The sequence below is a fragment of the Tyto alba genome, unplaced genomic scaffold (genome assembly GCF_018691265.1).
Source record: "Tyto alba isolate M040663 unplaced genomic scaffold, T.alba_DEE_v4.0 Super-Scaffold_3, whole genome shotgun sequence".
In the NCBI taxonomy this organism is placed as follows: domain Eukaryota; kingdom Metazoa; phylum Chordata; class Aves; order Strigiformes; family Tytonidae; genus Tyto; species Tyto alba.
The window spans coordinates 7,767,148-7,773,013 of record NW_024881304.1 but is presented as its reverse complement, the minus strand read 5'-3'; the positions used below and the strand labels follow the sequence as shown (position 1 = coordinate 7,773,013).

Sequence of the window (5,866 nt, the reverse complement as noted above, 5' to 3'; positions counted from 1 at the left end):
ACATTTCACCACGTGCGATAAAAGTGAAGGCAGGGGCTCCTGGCAACAGATGGCTGCTGGAGGCAACATTCAGACCAAATCTTGCCAAAATATGACAACGGATCCCAACAATATCCAATGGAGGCAGCATTGCCCTTCCCCAGTTAAGCACAGAAAGATCTTCCTTGGTTGTATGGGCTATCTTTTGAGTCAAACACATTCCTCAGAGCCAGACATTTGCACCATATACTGGTGCCATGAGCACAGATGGGACTCATATCCAGGAGATATATTTTTATATACATATACACACACACATATATATCTCCATATACCAGGTGGCTGATACAGGCCAGAACCTCCCCACTACTTCTCAGCTATCATGTCTCCAACAGGTCCCTCCATCTCTGAAAGGCTGCCCAGCTGCCTTCATCATGCCCTGACTCTGCCCTGCCTTTGAAGGGTTTCCTTGGCAGCCCCATGCACACATCTGATCCTACAGAACTGTTCAATATCATCTGAAATGCAGAAGCAGCATCCCTTAAGGCAGTGCCTGAGCCTGGTTTTCAAACACATAAAGGAAGGAAATCAACAGCCAATTGGGAGATGGAAAATCACCATATATTTGAGATACTGCTGAGCAGCAGTGTAGGGGATGACTGTCCCTCTCAGACTTCTTTTTGAGATCCTGCCATCACAAGAGGCAAATACCCTTCAATACATTACAGGGTCAACAACCCACACAGCCCCCTTGTGTCATGGCACAGTCCATATTTTATACATAGAGTGTGCGATCTCCCCTGAATTGGGTGACTGATTTATATCCTCATCTAGATTTGGCACTGAGCTCCACTGATGAAAAAGTGCAAGCCCAAACATGGGATAAAACCGTCCCCAAATGCTGGGACGAGGCACTGGAGCCAGGCCAGCTGGGGAATGCCTTGTGAGGTTTCCAGCCTGCTGTCAGGAGAGCTTAGGAGTCTGAGTCCTCCTGCAGACCAGAGGCCACCAATGCTCCATGAGGCACCCAGACATCCTGTGACACTTTTCACAAAAAAAGTGAGTGTCTGGGGCACAGCTCCCAGCACCTGCAGGCAGGCACAGGCACAGGCACAGGCACAGGCACAGGCACAGGCACAGGCACCACCTCTTGTTACCCACCAGCTGGCAATTATAGCAGTAGCATTACAAGAGTAAAACAATAACATTTTGTTTATCTCCTAAATAGTTAGCTCATTTTAGCACTCTGCCTCAAAGTGCTAGATAATAACAAGATATAAGACAGGCGTTAGGTTTCTGTATCCAAAACAGTGTGGGTGCATCTGTGATTGTAAAGAAGTTGAGAGTTGTTGCTCCAGACTCCCAATCCTGGAAGTGGTGTGACTAGAGGTGGTGGTATAATTGTAGGTTAGACTGGATGTGGGGATTTCTTGAGGATACAGAGCTGGGGCAAGAAAGACTAGCTGCATTGGTGCCCGTGGACTGGCTTTGACCTACATCTTTTGAAGCTCTGGTTCCCTGTTCCTGAAACAGCCTGCATTATTCTAGGCCTGCTTTGTTTTTACCTAAGTTCTTGATTTATTTTAAGTACAAATGTCCCAGGATCTAATCTGAGATCTGCAAGCAGGAGCACACAGAAAAAGATGGTGTTTACAAAGATCCCCAAAACCCATTTCATTTAGATTAAACAAGGCAGTTATTGCGTTTTAATATAGGAATTGATTATTATAAGTATGCGCATTGAGTTTAACAGCTTAGATTTGTATCTATTCCATCACTGTTAATCTTTGATAAATATGTTTTTAATAATCTCTAGGTATTTATTAAACATAAAACTGTCTTATGAAATTGAGAGTAAGATTACTAAAGATACTTATTGTACACTACTTCAACACAAATTCATTATTAAAAACCTTTCACTGAGTTTTACTTTTAACCACAACATAACAGATGTGCATACTGCATAGTTAATCTATAATAAATATATTTGTAATAAACTATTGATAGTTAACCTTCAGTAACTATCTTAATAAATATGATACATGGAAATGACTATTGGATAAGGTTCTCTTTTTAGCTCTGTCAAGCACTTGGAGGATATGGAGTGAGGAGGAAAGCTGTGGTCTGGTAGAAGACAGTTTATTTATCAGTCCTCCACAGCCCACACCTACCCTGGTCACTGGACTCATTGCTATTTCAGTCCCCAAACCTCCAGGTCCATGTTCTTACATGGGTCTGCCATCTGATCTCAGTCCTGAGTCAAATTAACATTTGGCCCCGGCCATCCATATGACTCTGGCAGGCTGTGAGATACAAAGGCTGTTAATTCAGCTTCTGGTGCTCTCAGATGGTGCTCTATCTGCCCAGTAGTTCTTCAAAGTTGATAAACATCCTCAAGGGATCACGAACAGACCAGAGTCCATACCCCTGGGGTGGAAAAAAGACAAGCTTTCTGAGAATATGGATCAACAGAGAAGCTCAAATGAGGAGATTTCATCTTTGAACTCAGTGGAGGCCACCAAATGCCTTTGACATATAAACTAGACAGAAGTCTGACTCCAAGCCATTAGAGGCTAAAGACTTGACCTGCAGTGCTGCTTAGACCCCCTGGGATACTCTCAAAGATGTATTTGTCATTCTTTGCATCACTTAATGACTGAGGTTAGTTGCAACAATCCAGCTCTAGCAGATATGCACAAAATTTCACTCCCAGCACTAATCAAATGGGAGAGGAGCAGAGTAATTCCTCCCATGTCCTCTCCTCTGGGTCCTGCCCCATTCGTTACATGTTCACTTGTACAGGCCCTGTAGGCCACCATCTGATTCCCCTATATCAGAGAGCACCAAAGATCTTAACACACAACTTTTAATTGAGCTGTATCATCTACTATAAACATGAAAATAATGGTCCTACATCATAATCATAAATTCATACATAACCCCATGCACCAGCAAATAACTCCTTCCAGTGATACTACAATGGTAAGCTGATTTGCAAGAAGCGCATGCTACCCAGGAATCATAATTAACCAAATTAACACCATCACTTCAAATCATGTCCCAGCAGTAGGACATTTCCAACTGGCCTCAGGCTGGAGCAAAGCAGCCAAATGAAAACCTGACAGTGACTCCACAGGTCCATCAGACTAACCCTTTTCTGGGGGAAATATCTGGTGCTCATCCATGCACATGATGAAGGGAGCAAAAATCTCATGAGCATTTGTAAGCACCGACCCAAGGCAGGCTATGGTATAGTGATGCTGTGAAACAGAGAAGCAGTTCAGTTTCTCAAGCATCTCCCAAATTTAATCAGCAACATCAGGAACCCCTTCCTGCCATTCTGAGTTCTTCCAGGGGGTTGTGTCACTGCCAAGTTCTCCTGGAGAATGGCAAATGTTGCTTTGGGTGAGCCAAGCAATGGGTCTGGGATCATGGAGCAGAGCTGGTAGTAGAGCAGTGTCCACAAACCCCAAACCCATCTCCCTGAACCCACTTGTTTGCACGGGTTTCCATTTGTGGCTTGCTCGAGCTGTTTAGAGCTCAACAACTGGTTTGTTTTTTTTTTCCCCTTTCAGGGTAGTCAGTTTTTTCTATTTCTGCCATGGGAAAAACAAGTTGCTATTTTGGGAGAACGTGGGATTCAAGCACTCTCAGCACTCCCTGCACGAAGGATGAGATCCGTAACCTGTGAGCCAGAGGGACTGCCTCATGTCTCTCTACACATCCAGCCCGGATGGTAGGGTGGCTTGGTCCCACCAGGGTCCTCGTGCTGGGGCACTGAATGGCCTCAGCTCCCTGGGCACAGGACCCAGAGCTCCCATCCCCGCTCTGAGCTGAGTCTACAACAGCTGGGGTGGGATCTTGGGACCAAAAGGAAAAGGAAGCTCCTACCAGAAGTGGGGTTCGAACCCACGAGGGCATGTGCCCATTGGATCTTAAGTCCAACGCCTTCACCACTCGGCCATCCTGGTGGACTGCCAGCTCCTCCCTTGGAGGGCACACACCTCACCAAGCCCCCAACGTCCCCCACTCAAGGCACTTCTCAAGCCCAGTGACACCTTTCCCTACTCGCTGCTTTCTTTAATGTCCCCAGCAAATGGGTGGAACGTCTCATTGGGAGGCATCAGGTCTCCTGGGCCATGCCCCTATGTGCCACACTAGATCCTCGTGCAAGGAACACAGTCACTGGTGATAACGCTGCCAAGGGAGCCTGGTGCAGGAGAGCCATCACTGGAGGGTCTCAGCCTGACCCTGCGGGGTGCTCAGGGGGAAGGGAGCAGCTCTGGCAGTCTGACAGCACGCAGCCAGACTCAACACATGGTTAAAGCACTGTCCTTGCACCTCAGGTCCCCCTTCTCATCCCCTCCAGTCCACATCTGGGTCTCTACTAGGGCATTTATCTGGGAAAGACAGTGGGGCCGGAGTGTCTTTCTTTTTCCTTTAGGTAAGGTACAGCTTTTTTTTCTGCCATCTGGGGAAAAAAAAAAGAAAACAAAACAAAACACAAAACCCTCTCATCACGGAATCACATGAGATTCAAACCCACAGTCCCCAAGTACCTATGTGCAGGAGGTCTCTAGCCTTTAAGCCACAGGAGCCTCATAATTTCTGTCTCTGATTTCAGCCACCACCACTCTCCCTAGTCCATCACCTTCACACAGAAATACTATCACACAGAGAAACCTGGCCAGGCCCTTTTACCAGAGAAACCTGTCTGCTGGACACATGTTTGGCCAGGCTGTCCTGGCCCTGTCCTGCTTGAAGATGAGAGCAATTCCCTCCTCACTTCCCAGGGACTGCTCACAACTGTGCCCTAGGGTAGCTGAGCTCTTTGGAGGGCTTGTGGTTGACTGCTGCAGAGGTGAGAGGCACTGACAAGAAAAAGGGATGTTTCCAGGTCTCAAAAGAGGGTGACACAGAGCTCCTCAGTCAGGACGGGTCACCCTGGCCTCCAGGGACAATTCACAGGTGCTAGGAAGCAAGGTAGAAGGACCCCAGTCATCCCACAGGAGGATGCTGAAGGTCCTCATCTCAGCAGAGGACTGGGTCAACCTAATCACATGCAGAAATGTTGCCAGGAGGAAAATTCACCCCCCTTAGATGCCAAGATGGGACATCAACTCTCCCTGTTTCCCTTTTACCCTTTGCATCATAGTCACAGCAGTCTGCCGTGCTGGTCTGTGTGTGCAGAATCGCAGCTCAGCATCCCTGGATGCCTCCAGCTGCAGCACCCGCATTAATATCAAATGAAGCCATGCTCACAAAGGGTGTTGCGCTCGCCAGCTCCAGAGGAATCTGCTCCTAATGAGCGACTTCAAAGCATTAATGAGCTTGCAAAGCTCTCCTCTTAGTTTACAGAGCTGGACCTCGAATGCTTGGCATTAAGACAAGGGTCACCCATCAGGAGAAGAGAATGCATGTGCATGTCGGCGAATATAATATATTTGTCATCCTCCAAGAAGCAAAGATTAATCATGCCCTCTCCGAAAGGAAGCTTTCATGCCACATCTGCTCTTCACAGCACGGAGAGAAAGGACCTGCCTGCAAGGACCTCCATGGCCCACACTGCTCAGACCCCTATAGTGACCAGAGAGCCCAGCTTTGAAGTTAACATCCCACCTTAACCCTTTGGGTCCAGGCTAGGAAACGCTACTTGAATTGTCAGCCTGAGGGATGAATAAAGTGGTGGAATTGTGCTCCAGCGCAGGTTAAGGCATGCATGGAGGGGGTGGTATGGATGTGTGAGGGAGCAAGTTTGACTGATGCTTCCTGCTCTGTGGCATCCTCCCAGCATAGGTGAGGAAAGGGGATGTTGGCACAGAACAGCAAGGGCTGCACAATGCCCCTGCTGCTCTCTTCAGGGACCACTCTCTCCCAGCCACAACCC

The 5,866-nt window shown here is 47.6% G+C and overlaps 1 non-coding gene across 1 annotated transcript; it reads right to left on the bottom strand.

Annotated features, from left to right (window-relative positions):
- Positions 1 to 3,867: 3,867 nt before the first annotated feature.
- TRNAL-UAA lies at positions 3,868 to 3,950 on the bottom strand. The gene has a single exon. It is a non-coding gene; the product is annotated as a tRNA-Leu (tRNA).
- Positions 3,951 to 5,866: the final 1,916 nt, after the last annotated feature.